We start from the raw sequence: 18,609 nt of genomic DNA on the forward strand, positions 1-18,609 counted from the left end.
TTTCTAATATTCTGGAATTTTTTTTATAATTTATTTCTTAACTTTCTAGAATTTTTTGATGATAAACCTTTTTTCCGGAATTTTTATAATTCTTCCCTCATTTTTCTGAAATTTTTATAACTTTTTCTTGACTCTTCAGAATTTTTGTCACATTCTTTTTCCTAATTATCAGAATCTTTTAAATTTTTTCTCAACTTTCTAGAATTATTATCATTTTTCCCTAACCTTCTGGAATTTTTATAACTTTTTCCAAAGTATAGACCTATTTCAGGTGATTCGATACACCATTATTATAACTGGTTCCGATGAAGATACTCATGTATTTATTTTTTATCGAATTTAAATTTCGGCTTTCTCTGAATGGATACCTTTCGGACCAAAGATACGATTTTCACTGATCCAGTCATGTAAAACACACTGTAAAAAACAAATCATTAAATTTGTTTCTAAACCATCTGCAACAAAAATTACGCAAACAGTTGTTTTTTGTTCTTTTACATTCTTTCGAAAACGCCTTTTTTCAAGTTCTGTGCAAACATAAAAGTTTTTTATGTGATAAAAGGGAACTAAAAAAACAGAGAATTCATTTAAGCTGTTTTAACCACTGTAACGGTATCAACTTATCCTTTCAAACCGAACAAGGAACAGGCTTCATTGGCAATTTCAGCCATTGCCACGAAGAGCTATCAACTTATCTGAATTTCCTTACATTAATGGTAATAGGCGCGGGACCAAAACAAAATTATCTATATTTTTGACCGATTTATACTCTTACTTAATACCCACTTACGGACGTGCGACGGCATCTGGATTTTATACTTATGCGCAGATTGCGAAATGCATATAGTAACTGAAATTTCCATTGAGATCCTCTATAACAGTGGTTCACAACCGGGGGCCCAAGGATATTCCAGGGGGCGATGGAGGAAAAAAACGCAAAAGGGGAGCCACGGCTGTTAATAAGCACGCCATGAAGAAATTTATTAAAAGAGTGACCAAAAAAATTTAATTTCAAGCAAAATGCATAGAATATTTTTTTCACCATTTTTCCCCTATTTAAGTAACATTAATATAAAGATTTGATTGATTTTTGATTGATCAGCAGGGTATTTCAACACCGAGCATATGGATCTGAGTAGTTGAAAGATGAAATTTAGCACTTGAAGTATCAAAAATTTTAAGAGTTTCACGAAAACAAGCAAAATGACTTTTTTTTGGGTTTGTGTTCATCCAATCTCTCATAAGTAGGGCTCTGATTTTTATGACCTAAAGATGAAACATCGTTGCTAATAAGTTACTATAGTCCGTTTCAGGTTAACTTTGCAGTGCAGAGAAAGGTAGAGAGTGTATTCCTTCGCCGCAAAATATAGTTCCCATATATCGGAGGCTTACGATGATAATTTATGCAGAATATTTCAATTTTTTGAATGATTGAAAATGAATACTGAAAAAATAGTGTTCTGAATCGATCTTTATTCGTTTAAGAATTTTAAAATAGAAAAAAAAATGATCACCATTATGCATAAAGGAAAGATTTTTCTCAGTGAGATTGGCGAGAATCAGCTATACCTTACTGCGACTGCGCATCGATACATTGGTTGAAAGGCTTTCGTTGTCATAGCAACGTGTGATGCGGTTCCCTCGTAGCTTCCCTTTCACTGCAAAGTTAACCTGAAACGAACTATAGCAACTACGTTTCTTCCTATAAAACGTTTCCTATATACGTTTAAAGGAAGATATTCCTGTAGGGTGAACGCGGTTTGCCAGTAAAATACCATACGTCTTGTTACCTATGCACCCTGTACATTACATGTAGTAGTGTGTTATGTGAAATATTGTGTACGCCAAAACTCACACGTTGCTTAGTTCGCCAGCGAGGTGGAGGCCACATTATGAACCAAAAAGCCACTTGGAGATAGCTTGTCATCCAACGAGACATCAGATTTTCAGGATGAATGTAAATCTCACCGTATCGAAATTATAATCAATAAACCAATAATTTTCTTACTCGAAATATGATTAGTTATCATTTCTGACTAGTTCGAAATTCCGATTTACCCAAATTCAAATTTACCAAAGAAAAACTAATTTGTGAATAAATCAAACTTCATCTTGTACAGTAACCTGATGACATTATGCCGTCTTCAAGCACAAAGTTTACATTGATTGAAAACAATTTATTAGGTATTTTTCATTACTGTGTTGTATTATATGTTTATTTTTGCTTTTCCGTTATTTTCATAAATTAAAAATTAATTAAATTCAAACCCATACTTTAATACTTTAAAAACTATATGCTTTAAACAATATTTGAATAATTGTCTTTTAACGGGAAAACGGGGGGGGGGGGGGGTCGGAGTAGGAAATTAATCATGGTCGCAAGGGGGTCATAGAAATGAGAAATGGTTGAAAGGGGACCATGGGATAAAAAGGTTGAGAACCACTGTTCTATAAGAGGTTCTTTTTGAATAAATCGGTGCTAGAAAGTTCTGAAGTTGGTTGAATGTCTCACAAAAAATTTAAAATACTTTATCTCCTTCAAAAAAATATTACACGTGAATATTTTCATGCATTTGAACATGAACTTGATCGATAAAGTGTTCTATGTCTTACCTGGTTTTAACCCAACTGGTCTTACCTTAATCTAAAATAGTTTAATCTTAACATTATATACGAACGCAAAAAGAGAACATTTCAATGAACGCAAAATGACATTGTAATTTGCTTTGACACTATGGGAAAACACGCTCTGATATCGTAAAAATTCATTGTACATTGCACAAATGATATACTTATCTCGATATTATCTTTCAGATTCATATTATTTGCAGTCATAACAGAAAATAATCTTTAAAAAAAATTATGAAAATTGACTGGAAATCGAAGATTTAGTGTGAAAAAGGTGTGGCAAATATTTCAATTATGTCGTTTTTTTAACATTTTGGGCACAACCAGGCAGTTACAATCTCAGCTGATGAAATATTATGCGATATACAATTTTATTACCGTGTGCCTGAAGTTCATTACTGAGTACAAAGCCGGCGCCAGGCATGAGGGGACGAGGCGGCATGATTACAGGGGCGGCATTCTCTATGAAAGATTTATTATGACGATGTTTTCACTCTCAGAGATGTTTACACATCGAAATAATTTTGAAGGGAAAGCGCGAGTGGATAAATAAGCGCAGGTAAATATAATACTTTTCAGTATTTAAATGCTCTATTCAACCCTTTGCTATTCAATGCTTAATTCATGTCAACACACCTCCTTTCTTGCACTTCCAAAAAGTGTCACTAGAGAAGCTGGTTTGTGAAAAAAATCACAGGCGCTTTCTATTTTTGTACACTATAAATTCACTATACAGATTTCAGTCTTCGGAAGGGGGGGGGGACGCTCAGCTCCAGGATGATGGTAGGGGGAATGATGGGTACCGAGATGCTCGCAATAAAAAAAGAAAAATGTTATTACATGAAACGTTCCCTTTAAATTTTTTTTTTTCCAGATAGGGGACACACATTGCCTTTTATTAAACCTGCACAGACCTGTTTCTTTGCTCATAGAATTTCGATATCTGTTCGAAATGGTAAAATAACATGCTGTCTTATACAATGCGCAGCCAAAAATTACTCTGAGCACATGGAAGCATTTTCAGACACTAAAGGACCATATTTTGTAAACTTATTCACCATGAGAGAATGGCGCCTTTCTTAGGCACTTTTTTCCATAGCCAATAATTGGGTAAAAATTAAATTCCATCAGCAAAAATAGGGCTTCCAGTAAATATTGAAAATAATTACACAGTACAGGATTATATTTACATGTGAGTTACACATTATTTTTTTACAGCTGAGAAACGTATCAATGAACTAGAACCCCATCCGCCACCTATCAAACAAATCTTTTTTTTTTTTTTTTTTGATGATGTGGCACATGTCTTTTGGCAAACTGCGGCTTTGACTGTCGCGCCCGCATGTGGCTCCTCGGGTGGGGGGGGGGCGTGTTGGGGCGTTGTGAGCCGCGTCGGCGGGGCTGAGGGGGGATTGCGCCCGCGGTGCTGTCCTGGCTTGTCGAGCGGTGATGTGCCCTGGGATTGGGGGTTTATGTGTGGGGAGTGTGTTTGTGCTGCTTGGGGGTTGGTGGGATGTTGGTCACTGCCGGGTGTGCTTTCCCGGCCGGCTTGCCGGTTTGAGTTTTTTTTTCCGGCACGCCCACGATCTCACGATCAATGAGCTTATATCGCAAAAGCGACAGAGCCTGGGCGTGCTCGGTTCTATACTATACTATACTATCAAACAAAACTATTACAATTCTTCGTTTGAAATTGGTAACCGGATTTTGATTAATGTATCGCGTGAAAAAAACATTACGACATGATATTAGGTAATATTTTGTAAGTAATAATTTTAGTTAAATTATCAAGTTTGCTTCGAAATTATAACAGCTTTTCTTCGTCAGCGGTAAAACATTGTTAATTAAACTTGCAAATTCTAACTGTCCTTGGCTTTCATATTGTTTTTTTTATTTTAATTACAGAAAACCTACGGAACTACACTTTACAAGTTTAGTAAAACTTGCAAAGTGTAGCTCTCTGCGATTCAAAATTCATGGGACAAAATTGGGAGGTGATATAAGACACCTAAACAAGCAATTTTGATCATAGAATGCGCTGTCCAATCACAATAGCAAAGGCGGTAGAGGGTGTTTATGGAGAACGATTTGCTGATTCTTTCCGACGCATTTGCTGCGATACGTGCTATCATTCATTCTAGGGTAGCCTACATATGCACCTTCGGATTGGATTGGAGTTTGTTTTTTTACAGCTGCAAGTATCATCAAGGCTATGCTGCGCCAAACAATGGATCAATCGGTATAATACCAGGTTGCACCATGAGAAGACCTACCACATCACAATACCCTGCGCCCTGGTCACAAGCATTGGCGCACGCAAGATCCACTTTTAGAGGAGGGGCATTAGTTCAGGGAGCTCAAGGAATCTCTCCCAGACAAATTTTGAGCTACTAACCTGCAAAAAGCTTCCTTAAACCCATTTATCAATTTACAATCAAATCAATTTACAGAAATTGATAAAGATAACATACGGTATAAAGGTATTTTCTTTCGATATTTTAATTTTTTACTGAAATATTTGGAAATATTTTTAATCGTCTTGGGCATGGGCCCCCTGTGTTCTCTCCTGCTATGTTTTCTCCTCTGATCCCAAACATATGAACTCAGGGCTGTTACTTATATGCTGCAATATTTCGCTGCAACGTATAATAAAAAGGTAGGAAAATTTTTATGCTACGCAACCTAACAACATGTAAGCAACATAACGCGGAGAATCACGATTTTAAAAAGTAAGGAATGAGGAGAGCATTTCTTGGAATTTCAATAAATGCATTTTGTCTTTGGAATCAGAATAAATATATTAATTTATTAATTTTCATGTTTTCTGTTAAAAATGCTCAAAAAACACATTTGTGATACTTGATTGAAGAAAAAGTTTCTTCAAATTATTTTTAGTAAAAATTTTACGTAGAATTTTAATGCGTTATATGATATATATGTGCTAAATAGCTCAGCGTATGCCTCAAATAAGCCTTTGTAGTGCAGACATTTTTCCTAAACCCATAGCAAAAAAATTTAAAAAAGTGCGACTACTATGGGACCATCTCCTCCAACCCCTTCAAAGAGGAATCATTTTATATTGATTTGATATATATGTACTCCATCAAGAAGTTTTTATTTAGGTTTTTATTTATTTTGTTAATTCTCTCGCGACATCTTAAATCATGAACGTTACCCCCTTCCCCCCAAGGGGCCATGACAAACACTTTGGGAACCACTGTATCAAGGTAACATAGAGGTGAAGAAAGAAAACTCTTCAGACAGTCGTATCTTAAGGGCAGCAAAATATTATTTACCTAAGGCGGCCGAATATTCAGGACCGGCCCTGCGACTGAGTAACTTCAAAAATTTGAAACTTCTGATTTTTTAGCATTTCCTAATTTGAAAAAATAAATAAATAAATAAAATCCATATTATAAGAAACATTTTTATTTTAACAAAATTTAATTTTGCAAATGTATCTCACATGTCCGTTCGCCATTATCATAGACGAAAAATATACTACAAAAAAATATATTTCTTACGCGTTATCGTTGTATAAATGAAAAATATAATACTAAGAATTTGCTTTATAAATGATAAAAAAATGAAAATTAAAAGCCAAAGAAATGTTTTGCTTAAATTTTTCTTTTGATATCGTATATAAAAAGGAGATAATCGAAAAAAAAAGTTATTCAAAGAAAAAATGATTCAATATTGGAATTAAATTAACTATATTTATTTAATCTATCAAAAAAAATCCAAATGTATAAAAAATATTTTATTACAATAGTTTTTTTTTATTTTATTTGCATAGAATAATCTTAACGTTTTTTGAAAAGGTTAGACGGCGCGTGGCAGAAATGATGCGGAAACAAACAAAAAATGCTTTCCAGCAATTTCAATGCTGGTCATGAAGTGCCAAAAAAAACGTGCCTTGAACTTAAATATTTGAAAAAAAAATATCGAACCTCAATTATACCTTCACGCTTCGATTTCTCTAATATCAAAAAAACGTGCATCAATTAGAGCAATTTATTTTACGAGAAAAATGTATTTCGACTATAAAAGGCTTTCCGGCCCGTCTCAAGGAACAACAGATTTTCTTACATCACCAATTTTGGTACCTTGAAAGGTTCGTAAGGTTGAAATAGAATTGCAACTTTTGGTAAATTCTCTTTAGTATTTAACTTGAATTTATTTGAATTTAATAGAATGTTATCTATTGTTCTGTTGCGAGGTGTGGTTTTTAACGTTTTAAATCAAAGTAGGCTTGTTTGGTGTATCATCTTTGGTTTTGAACTTGGCAACTGTTGTGGAGCTTATTAATTAAATTTTTTTGGTAGTTTAGAAGCCTTTTTTTGTCTGCACAGCCTTTGATGAATCATTTTTAGTCTCTAAAATGGTAAATCTTGATATTAACTTAAAAATATTTCTTAAATTTAATTTTGTATTTAACTCGATAAGAATTGGTAACATTTCATTTTTTTCTTAGGTCATCATTTTAGTTTCTTTATCTGCTGTAATCTTTAATTGGTGTATTTTTTGTGGTGTTTTCCCCTTTTGGTAAATCATTTCCACTTTCTTACTTAGGAGATTTTGTTAATCTTTAATATTTTTTTAATTACCTTCTTAACTTCAGTCTTTATTATCGTCAGACTGTTTACTTTGTAGAATTATCTTATTTTTTTAACCTAGTAAATCCTCTTTGATCTTTAACTTGGTAATTTCTTTTTGGTCTTCCACTTAGTAAATCCTTTGAAGTTTTTAAATGGGTAAGTATTGGAAGTCTTCTCTCTCTCTCTCTCTCTCTCTCTCACTAAATCTTCTCTAATTTTTAACTCAGCGTATTTTTGGAGTTTTTGACTTTCTGTACGTCATTTTTAGTCTCTAACTTGGTAAATTTTGATTATCTTTCTCCTTTGTTGAGTTATCTTTAGTATTAACTCAACATTAAACATTGTTAGTCAAAACTTTGATGTAGATTTTTTCTTTTAGTCTTCAACTAGGTGCATTTTTGGAGTCTTTAACCTGTAGCAAATTATGATTAGTCTGTAACCAGTTAAATCTTTTTTTTATCTGGTTTTTGGTGGCCTCTGACGTTTTGTAAACCATTATTAATACTTTTCGTTGTAAATCTTGGTTTATCTTTTTAAACCATCTTTAGAATTACTCTTGATAAACCCTGGTTCACCTGATAAAACAGGTACACCTGAGTGTATATAAACCCTGGTTTATCTTTTGTACACCATCTTTAGAATTGTTCTTAGTAAATTCTGGTTTACTTTTTTCTTTTTTTTTTGCATTTTCTTTCGTAAATCTTGGTTTATCTTTCGTAAACTATCATCAGTATTTTCATTGCAAATCTTTGATCAACTTTTATAAAAAATCTTTTTTTTTGGGTAGATCTTGGTTTATCTTTTGTAAATAATTATTATAATTATTCTTTTTAATCTTGGTTTACCTTTTTTTAAATTATTTTTTGCATTTTTCTCCATAAATCTTGGCTTATCTTTCGTTAACTATCTTTGGTAATTTTCTTGGTAAAACCTGGTTTATCATTTGTTAACTATCTTCAATCTCTAACCAGATAAATTATCTTCGTTTTTAGCTCGGTAAAATATATTGGTCTTTATCTTGGTTTATCGCCTTAGGTCTGCGTTCAACTTGGTAAATCTTGGTAATCTCTAACATTCGTGAAAGTTTCTGTAATCTAAGTCGAGTAAAATTGAAAGACGCTTGCAAGTAAAATTTTCGATCATCGTAATATCATTAATGATTCTTCCTTGCCAAAAATTGCTGATTTCAGACAATTTTTTTCTATTTCTTGTTGTTAATTTTCTTGTTACTAAATAATGCTACCGTATTCACATACTAAGCATTAAGTAAATGTAGAAAATTTATTGCGTTTTTTTATACCATTTATATATAGAATTTACACCAATTTCAACATGAAAGCAAGCATTATTCTCTTCGCTGTTCTATCCATCGTCGCTCTCCTCGGAGGAACCTACGCAGGAGTTTTGAACGACATGAAACATCATCACCATCACGATGACCATCACCACCACGACCATCATGATCACCATCATCACGACCACCACCACGATCACCACCACCATGAGCACCACGATCACCACCATCATCATGATCATCATCATCATGAGCATCATGATCATCACGAGCACCACGATCATCATCATCATGACCACCATGGTCATCACCATCATCATTAAAAAACATGTATCTAAATCAGTTACATATCAAACCATAAAGTTAAAAATAATTTATCAAATTCATAATAAAATATACATTCAATAATATTGGTCTGTTATTATCTCTGGAAATCAACGCGGTACAACTTGTCCAGGCACATTTTCAGTGGTCATATACAGGGTGTTCGAAAAATTGATGCGCAACCTGGAAGGTGAATAACGACAGAAATGCACCTTTAGCTGAACTGTTATTTTGAAGCCAGTGAAATTTGAGCCATATCGAAGGGTTAGATTTTCTGAACTTGGGCTTTGCGAAAAACTTGTAGCTTCGTGAGACCTCGATATAGGGCTTTCGCGATATAGTAAACCAGTAATACTAGCGGTCAAAATGTTCTGCAAAACTGCTCTATATAGTGTAGAATGATGTTTTCCAATTTTTCATGCTTCAAATAACCCTTATTCATGCATAGAGGAGGCCTGGTAAAATGATTGGAAATACGCAACAGACTTGCAATATGCACAGGAGACGTCCGTGCGTATGCTTCGAAATACTTTAAAGGTTATGCGTAATCCTAGAAATACGTTAGAGGTGAGTCCACCTTTAGAAATGTGTTGAGTGTACATAACCCTAGACATGCTTAGGACGTTTGCGCACTTTTTGAAATGCGTTGAATGTGTACGTAATCCTAGAAATGCGCTGAAACTGTGTGCGTAATCGTATAAATGAGTTGAAAATATGTGCGTAATCCTAGAAATGAGTTGAAAATGTGTGCTAATCCCAGAAATGCGTTGGAGATGTGTGCACTTTCAGAAATGTGTTAGGATGTACGTAATCCTAGAAATGCGTAGGACGCTTGCGCACCCTTTGAAATATGTTGAATGTATTCGTATAATCCTGGAAATATATATATATATATATAAAGCACCTTACATACACACACATATATATGTATAATATGTGTGTGTGTAAGGTGCTTGAGCATTCTTAGAAATGTGATGGAGTGTGCGTAATCCTAGAAATGCGTTGAAGGTGTGTGTGTGTATGTGTGCGTGTGTGGGTGTGTGCTCGAGCGCGTGCGTATCTTTAGATACTTGAAAGATTTGCGTAATATATACAAAAACGCGTTAAAGGTGTGCGTATAATCTCAGAAATGCGCATAATGTTTGCGTGCGACCTTAGACATTCCACGACTATAATACTTACTCACTAACCAAACAGTGACCCAGTCCATATTCCGAGACATTTCTAACTGATAGGGGAGGCTGTTATGTCGTCAAGGTAAAAAAGTTTCCCTTACAAACCCACCACCCCTTAGAAAATTTAAGATTATTTGAGTAAACGCGCGTCATTTGAAAATTTTTTGGTAGTTGAAAGTACACTGAAGAGCCAAAAAAACTGATTCACCTGCCTAATATCGTGTAGGGCCCCCGCGAGCACGCAGAAGTGCCGCAACACGACGTGGCATGGACACGACTAATGTCTGAAGTAGTGCTGGAGGTAATTGACACCATGAATCCTGCAGGGCTGTCCATAAATCCGTAGGAGTAAGAGGGGGTGAAGATCTCTTCTGAACAGTACGTTGCAAGGCATCCCAGATATGTTCAATAATGTTCATGTCTGGGGATTTAGGTTGCCAGCGGAAGTGTCTAAAGTCAGAAGAGTGTTCCTGGAGCCACTTTGTAGCAATTCTGGACGTGTGGGGTGTCGCATTGTCCTGCTGAAATTGTCCAACTCCGTCGGAATGCACAATGGACATGAATGGGTGCAGGTGATCAGACAGGATACCTGTCACCTGTCAGAGTCATATCTAGACGTATCAGGGGTCCCATATCACGACAACTGCACACGCCCCATACCATCACAGAGCCTCCACCAGCTTGAACAGTCCCCTGTTGACATGTAGGGTCCATGGATTCATGAGATTGTCTCCATAACCGTACACGTCCATCAGCTCGAAGCAATTGGAACCGAGACTCGTCAGACCAGGCAACGTGTTTCCAGTCCTCAACAGTCCAATGTCGGTGTTGTCGGGCCCAGGCGAGGCGTAAAGCTTTGTGTCGTGCAGTCATCAAGGGTACATGAGTGAGCCTTCGGCTCCGAAAGCCCATATCGATGATGTTTCGTTGAATGGTTCACACGCTGACACTCGTTGATGGCCCAGCATTGAAATCTGCAGCAATTTGCGGAAGGGTTGCACGTCTGTCACGTTTAATGATTCTCGTCAGTCCCGTTCTTGCATGATCTTTTTCCGGCCGCAGCGATGTCGTAGATTTAATTTTTTACCGGATTCCCGATATTCACGGTACACTCGTGAAATGGTCGTACGTGAAAATCGGAATTTCATCGCTACCTCGGAGATGCTATGTCCCATCTCTCGTGCGCCGACTATAACACCACGTTCAAACTCACTTAAATCTCGATAACCTGCCATTGTAGCAGCAGTAACCGATCTAACAAGCATTACAAATACAAATACAAATACAACGCCACAACAGGCAAATTGCCCAACGAGGTGGCTGCATCATGGATCCCCGAGCCCCTACCTACTACTGCTACACCACACATGCACCCCCCCCCCGCGGAACCCCCCAATGAATCGGTACATGCGGGAATGTGCGTGTACGTGTAGTGCAACCTGACGTAAAGTTTTTTTGTTTTCTGTGTAATGCTTGTTATGTGTAGTGCTGTCATCTGCCCCCAGTTTTACTAACTATGAGTGAAGTGTTATGGTTGAATGATTTACCGTTGTAGGACTGTTGCTCTCTGTGGCGAGACTTTTTAACGGGGAGATCGGCTCGCATTTGCGCCTTGAAGTTGGGAACCACAGAAAACCAACTTCAGCCGACCACCACTGTGGGGTTCGAACCCGGATCCTCGCATCACGAGTCCGGCACTATAACCACTCGACCACCACAGCGGCATTACACATAACACATCAATCATATATATTGCTGTCCCGCCCCTAGAGGCATACAGCGGACACATAACACATAACAAGTATTACAGAGAAACAAAAAAAACTTCACGTCAGGTTTCATTACACGTACACGCACATTCCCGCATTCGCCGCATGTACCGATTCGTTCGGGATTCCACAGGGTAGGGGGGGTGTGGGTGGGGTGCATGTGTGGGGTAGCAGTAGTAGGTAGGGCCTCCAAAAAATGGCTCGGGGATCCATGATGTTCTTAAGTCAGCCACCTCGTTGGGCAATTTGCCTGTTGTGGCGTTGTATTTGTATTTGTATTTGTATAACTACTATGCCAGACACTTGTTGTGTTATATAGGCGTTGCCGACGGCAGCGCCGTACTCGGATCGGTTCCATATCTCTTTATTTGCATACGCATGCCTCACCAGTTTTTTTGGCTCTTCAGTTTATATATACCATATGTTGGTACTCGCCATTTCCAGTGAAAACTTAGTCACTTTGTGTGACAAGGGGACCGACAAAAAACTGAATTTAAAAAAATGTTTTTGATCCACCCTGTATCAGAAAAAGCTGCAAATGACTTGTAACTTCAACAAATCATTGTACTAACTTTGAGCAATGTTTCTGTGCATTTTCATAAAGAAAACGTTTCTGAGAATAGCACGTATATTCACGAAAATATAAATGTTTCCCCCCATAAAAATGCCAATTCTTTCGTTTGTTTTTGCTTATAACATACGGAGTATTCAACCAATTTTCACGAAATTTACAAAAAAACGACTCTATACATGAAACATAGTGAATACAAACTTTTTGTTATATAGTGCATGTTTCTAAAGTCAGCGGTTGCAGCGACATCCGCTGTGCAAACAATTGGACACAGCCTGTATAGATATATTATTTCAAGGTTTAGAAAAAGTAGACAGACTTTGACCTGTATTCCAGATCAAGTCCATGGTTACTTTTCCCAACATTCAAATTCCTCCTTTGTCAGCATTAAAATTCCTCCATAAACCAGTTTCAGGATTTAAATCCCTTGAAAGCTACAGAATCATCAAATCGCAAACGGAGTAAAGATGTCTACGAGTCAAAAAAATCACTGGAACACACATCAATATCCATCACATTCATAACTGTCGTTGACACATAACTATCACTACAACCAAAATGAAAATTGAATTGACCATTACAATTGATTCATCGACCATAAACGATAGAATCGATTTTTATTCTTTTTGGATCGTTTCAGTTCCTGGAATAACTTGGCTCATCAATATCGACATGACACATTGACGTTAAGATATCCTCTCGTGGAAAGACATAAAATCATATGGAGATGATATAGGAGAGATAAAAAGTGAGAATAAAATTGAATGGCGTTAGATACATTCCAGGAAGTAGTAAAAAGGAATATTTCTGCTTTTCTTTTTGTTTTCATGCATGGAGGTTATTCATATGACATAGTGTTGAATTTTATAGTGGATAGTGAACCCCAACCCGATTGTAATATCTACCTTTACATAAGATTTATAAATTCTCATGCTTGATCACAGTAGCGTCAAAAATGCAGTCATTCATATGTCACATCCGTGTATTCGTCCTGGAATTATATTCCGATCATAATCAATCCTCGATATTCCTCGGACATGTTGTTGATGCCTAAAAAAGATGGTCGCACGAACCATGTGAACATGACTTCCAGAGTCATCCATTACTATTTCCCCACTGCTATCCATCTTAATCTGCGCGAAATGAAATCCTGATACTTTCGAAATTTATTCCGGAAGAAATGAATTTAACGGGGAAAAACAGTGAAATTGATTGCAAATTGGTACTGAAATAAATGTAAATAAGAGGCAATTCATTTCGAATTGCTTAGAATTGAAGGAGTGAGTCTCCTATTTTTTAGCATAATAGAAATCTATATTCTAGTAGAAATACCATTGGAAATATTAATTCAACATTAATTTGTTTGAAATTTAGTACACATATTTTCGATTGTATATGCTAGCTATGCCGGTACGTGTATATATAACGCTTAGTTTTTTACAAATTAAAAACCAAAATAAATTATTAACAGCTTGCGTGCGTGATAAGTTATGTTCAAACCAATGTAATGGAATAAAAGTCAATTCAAAATAATGGAAATTGATCAGTTCATAAAACGACAAATGATCTGAAACTGTGCCGCGGGTCACTTAAATGCTCTGGCACCGTTCGGCGGTGAAAAATAAATATGCGGCGAGTCACTTAAGTGATATAGATCTGCACCGCGGGTGACAAGAAGTGATCTGGAATGTGTCGCGTGTGCCTTAAGTGACACTTAAGTCACTTAATTGATCTGGGAATGCTTAGCCGATGACTTACGTGATCTGGGAATGTGTCGCGTGTCACGTAAATCGCGTTAAGTGATCTGGGAATGTGTCGCATGTGACTTAAGTGATCTGTGAATGTGTCGCGGGTCACTTGAGTGATCTAGGAATGTGTCGCGGGTCACTTAAGTGATCTGGGAATGCGTCGCCGATAACTTAATTGATCTGAGAATGTGTCGCGTGTGACTTGAGTGATCTGTGAATGTGTCGCGGGTCACTAAAGGGGTCTGGGAATGTGTCGCGGGTCACTAAAGTGGTCTGGGAATGTGTCACGAGACACTTAAGTGATATGGAACTGCACCGAGAGAACTCACCTTAATTAATCTGGAGAAATGTGACGCTTATTTCATGTTAAAAAGAATTAGGTTTGAAATCATGGGCTACATCAGATGACTCCGAGGGCGGCATTAGGCGCGCTGGCCATGGATTGAGCATGTAGCACCTATTACTGTTCCCTTCAAAATTCGACAAGTCGGAATCAATCTTATCTATTGCACTAATCTACATCCGCATCTATTTCGCGAAAAAGAAATAATAACAATAACAGACGCACATCATTTTCTGGTTATTTTCGCTCCCATGTCCGAAAAGAAACAAAACGAATTCCAACAACTCAAAATAACAACAAAGGTGATATCAAAAAACAAAAGGACTCAGAGAAATGCGGCAACATTAATAATTGCCATAGCATTATCATTTCCCTCCCCTCCCGTAAGTGGCAATTTGGTGTCAGAATAAAAAGCTTCATTCAAGGATGGAAATCTTTTCAATGTCCTGTCAGACATAGAAAATAAATAAATAAACAACAAACTCAGGAAATAGCACTTAAGAGGCAAATAAGCCCGCGGAATAGATTAGGATATATCCCTGAGCAACAAAAGAAATGGTCGGAAAAAGAGAGGGATCGCAATTTTCGCAATGGTTTTCTGGACCTACTCATTGAAAATGTGAATATGGCATAATCTGGGAATGTACTCTATGACAATTAAGTGGTCTGGAACTGCGCCTGGTTCACTTAAGTGTTCCGTAATTGCGTCGCGGTGATATGTAAATATGCCGCGGGTGACTTAAATGATCAGGGAATATGTCGCGGGACACTTCAATGATTTCGGGAATATGTCCTGGGACACTTAAGTGTTCTGGAATTGCACCGCGCGTCACTCAAATGTTCTGGAATTGCACCGCGCGTCACTCAAGTGTTCTGGAACTGCATCGCGCGTCACTCAAGTGTTCTGTAATTGTGCCGCGGTGATCTGCAAATATGCAGCGGGTCACTTATATGATCTGGGAACGTGCCGCGGGACACTTAAATGATCCGGGAATGTGTCGCGGGACACTTAAATGATCCGGAAATGTGTCCTGGGTCACTTCAATGATTTCGGGAATATGTCCTGGGTCACTTCAATGATTTCGGGAATATGTCCTGGGACACTTAAGGGTTCTGGAACTGCACCGCGCGTCACTCAAGTGTTCTGTAATTGTGTCGCGGCGATCTGCAAATATGCCACGGGCCACTTAAATGGCCTGGGAACGTGCCGCGGGACACTTAAATGATCTCCGAGAATGTGTCGGCGGCGATCTGCAAATATGCCGCGGGCCACTTAAATGACCTGGGAACGTGCCGCGGGACACTTAAATGATCCGAGAATGTGTCGCGGGACACTTAAGTGTTCTGGAGCGTCGCTTAATTAATCTGGAAATGTACCGCTTAGTTCATTTTCACAAAATTATGTTTGAGGTCGGTCGTGGACCACGGGTTGAGCATAAATGATCCGTACGAATAATTCCTATGATTCAAAAAATTACTTTTCCCTCCAAAAATTCGACAAGTCGGAATCAATCTTATCTATTGCTCTAATCTACATCCGTATCTATTTCGCAAAAAAAAAATAATAATAGTACCAGATGCACACCATTCTGGCTATTTCCACTTCCCATGCCCGAAAAAGAAACAAAACACAAATTCCAACGACTCAAAATAACCACAAAGGTCATATCAAAAAAGAAAAAAAAAGGACTCAGAGAAATGCGGCAACATTAATAATTGCCATAGTATTATCATTTCCCCTCCCCTCCCGTAAGTGGCAATTTGGCGTTAGAATAAAAAAAGCTGCATGCAAGGATGGAAATGGATATCTTCTCAATGTCCTGACAGACATAGAAAATAAATAAATAAACAACAAACTCAGGAAATAACACTTAAGAGGCAAATACACCGCGGAATAGATTTGAATATATCATTGGGTAACAAAAGAAATGGTAGGGAAAAGATTGTGGCGAAGGGGTTCTTATATAATCTTTATCTGGACCTCAGGTAATAAACTTTTGGCGTTAGGGAATTCACCAACAAGAAAATTACGTTTTAAAAGAGGGGATTGACTGATCACCTAACACTTTGAATACACGACCTCGTTTTGATTGCCGCACCCGTTATATCCCCAATTCATCTCTATCAGGTTGAATGGCCTTAATGTTAAAAAAAATGTAAAGGGTTATATATATTTTTGATAATGGTTACGAGATTAAAAGAGGGTGTCTTCCAACATCCCATAGGCATTTTTAAGATGTAAAAAAATATATAAAAAATTCTAGTTTTCTATATAGAGAATATATGAGTGATGCCAATCCTCCCACAAAATGATGGTATCGATGGAATTTTGGCTTGGAATATATACATGTCCGTCGCCAATATTTGAATTTCGGTAATAAGAATTTTTTTGTTTTTTTTTCATATTTAGCATCTCTGTGTGTGCATCTATTTGAATTAGTATGTAGAACATTTTACATCAGAATCTGATGTGATGGAGGGTGCGGCCCAGTGCTGCCCATTTTTATATGGGCTGCGAGTTAATTATGGTCTCTCTCTCTCTCTCTCTCTCTCGCTCACTTGTATGTTGTGCGAGTAGGCGTGAGTCTTATCTGTCAGTTCGGTAAAGTATGTGTGTGTGTGTATATATACAGTATTGGAAAAGGTATTTTTTAATAAAGATTTCAGAATATGATTGACGTACGTCCTATGAAAAAATATTTGGTCGATGTTATCAATTTTTTTTTATGTGTACGATTAAAAAATGTAAATAGTTTTAGTGCTGATTATGTTTTTTCATACTAACCTATCCCATACGTGCTCAACCCGTGGCCGCGGGACTGATTCAGTCACGAAGCTAAACCTAATATTATTTATTAATCTTGGGTAACGTGTACGTTAAAGAAAACTATGGTGATAGATCCCCGATTTTTTCGGTTCTCTGTAGCCAAAAATCAGTGATCCTAATGAGGACATTCTTGATGAGGAGTTCGGGGTAGGGTGGCCAGAAGTCCCGGTTTTCCGCTATAAAATTTACTGTCCCGATGAAGTCTTTCGGGACGCATAGTTGTCCCGGTATTTCTTTGCGCAATCAAAGATTACATGAAACAGAATAATTTTTCAAATACAGTCCGTCCCGCGTGATTGGGTAATGAAAAAACGGGGATAACCTCCTCCCCCCCCCCTATATAAATGGATCCTCTGGAACCCCAAAATTTCTTCCCCAGAGACAATGTTAAGGTGGAATATGAACTTTTCCTCTTCTTAATCGAATATCACGACTCTCACGGCAGTTGTAAATGTATATGAACTACTATGTGCATACCATGTTTTTTTTTCAGATTATGAGAAAATACATTGCCAGTTGAGATTTAAAGGAAAACCTAGACTAAATGGCTCGAGGAGTCTAAACCGGTGATTTCCAACGTGAGCATTAACGGCCCCCTGGGGGGCGATGGAATGGTCCAGGGAGGCTGTAGAAGTTACGGGTATAATATAGGATTCTAGAGTCTAAACCAGTGTTTCTTAAACTTTTTCAGCTCATGGCCCCCCCACCCTATGGATCACATTTTTTTCTCGTGCCCGCCCCCCCCCCCTACCCCTCATCCAATGGAGAGATACTTTCTATTTTTTTATTATGAATGAAATTTTAATAAATCAGATCAATCTCTGGAATCCTGGCTAGGCACGGATTCAAATCATCTCTCCTAGGAGTCAAACTATATGGTAAAAAACGGTCTGTGTAAAATATGGAACGATCCAATGAACCTGCATGATAAATCGACCCTCCCAACACATCAACCGTTGCTCTGGCTGCCCTCCATACTTAGCTGGAAATAACAGCTTAGGTATGAAAATAATAGTACCAGATCCCATATAGTGCAGTCCCCTCCCTCCATTATAGACGTGAAGACCCAGGTCATGTCCACATAGACCCAAGGGTTAAGATGTCCCTGGGTCTATGGACGGATCTGATGGATCCTGAAAGTAGTAATACTTTTTAACCATGTTTCACTTTTAAAGCTTTTCGCTTCACAGCTCTCTATGACTCCCTTCACCACCTGTCGTAGATCACCTTTCTGATTTTCTCCCGTGTTCCCCCCCCCCCAGAATATCCCAGGACCGCAAGGGGGGCATATGGCCTCAGGTTGAGAATCACTGGTCTAAACCATAGTTTCCC

The 18,609-nt window shown here is 37.6% G+C and overlaps 1 long non-coding RNA gene across 2 annotated transcripts in view; it reads left to right on the plus strand.

Moving 5' to 3' along the window:
- The window catches only part of LOC149079840 (uncharacterized), a 32,590-nt gene extending 23,660 nt beyond the window's left edge, over nt 1-8,930 (plus strand). For both annotated transcript variants that reach the window (XR_016193647.1, XR_016193648.1), the window contains exon 2: nt 8,540-8,930. This is a non-coding gene — a long non-coding RNA (uncharacterized LOC149079840). The remainder of the gene's footprint in view (nt 1-8,539) is intronic.
- The last annotated feature ends 9,679 nt before the right edge of the window (nt 8,931-18,609 follow it).

The sequence above is a fragment of the Pholcus phalangioides genome, unplaced genomic scaffold (assembly GCF_987345545.1).
Source record: "Pholcus phalangioides strain wild (caught in Gottingen) unplaced genomic scaffold, Ppha-v1.0 ptg000012l_1, whole genome shotgun sequence".
Lineage (NCBI taxonomy): Eukaryota > Metazoa > Arthropoda > Arachnida > Araneae > Pholcidae > Pholcus > Pholcus phalangioides.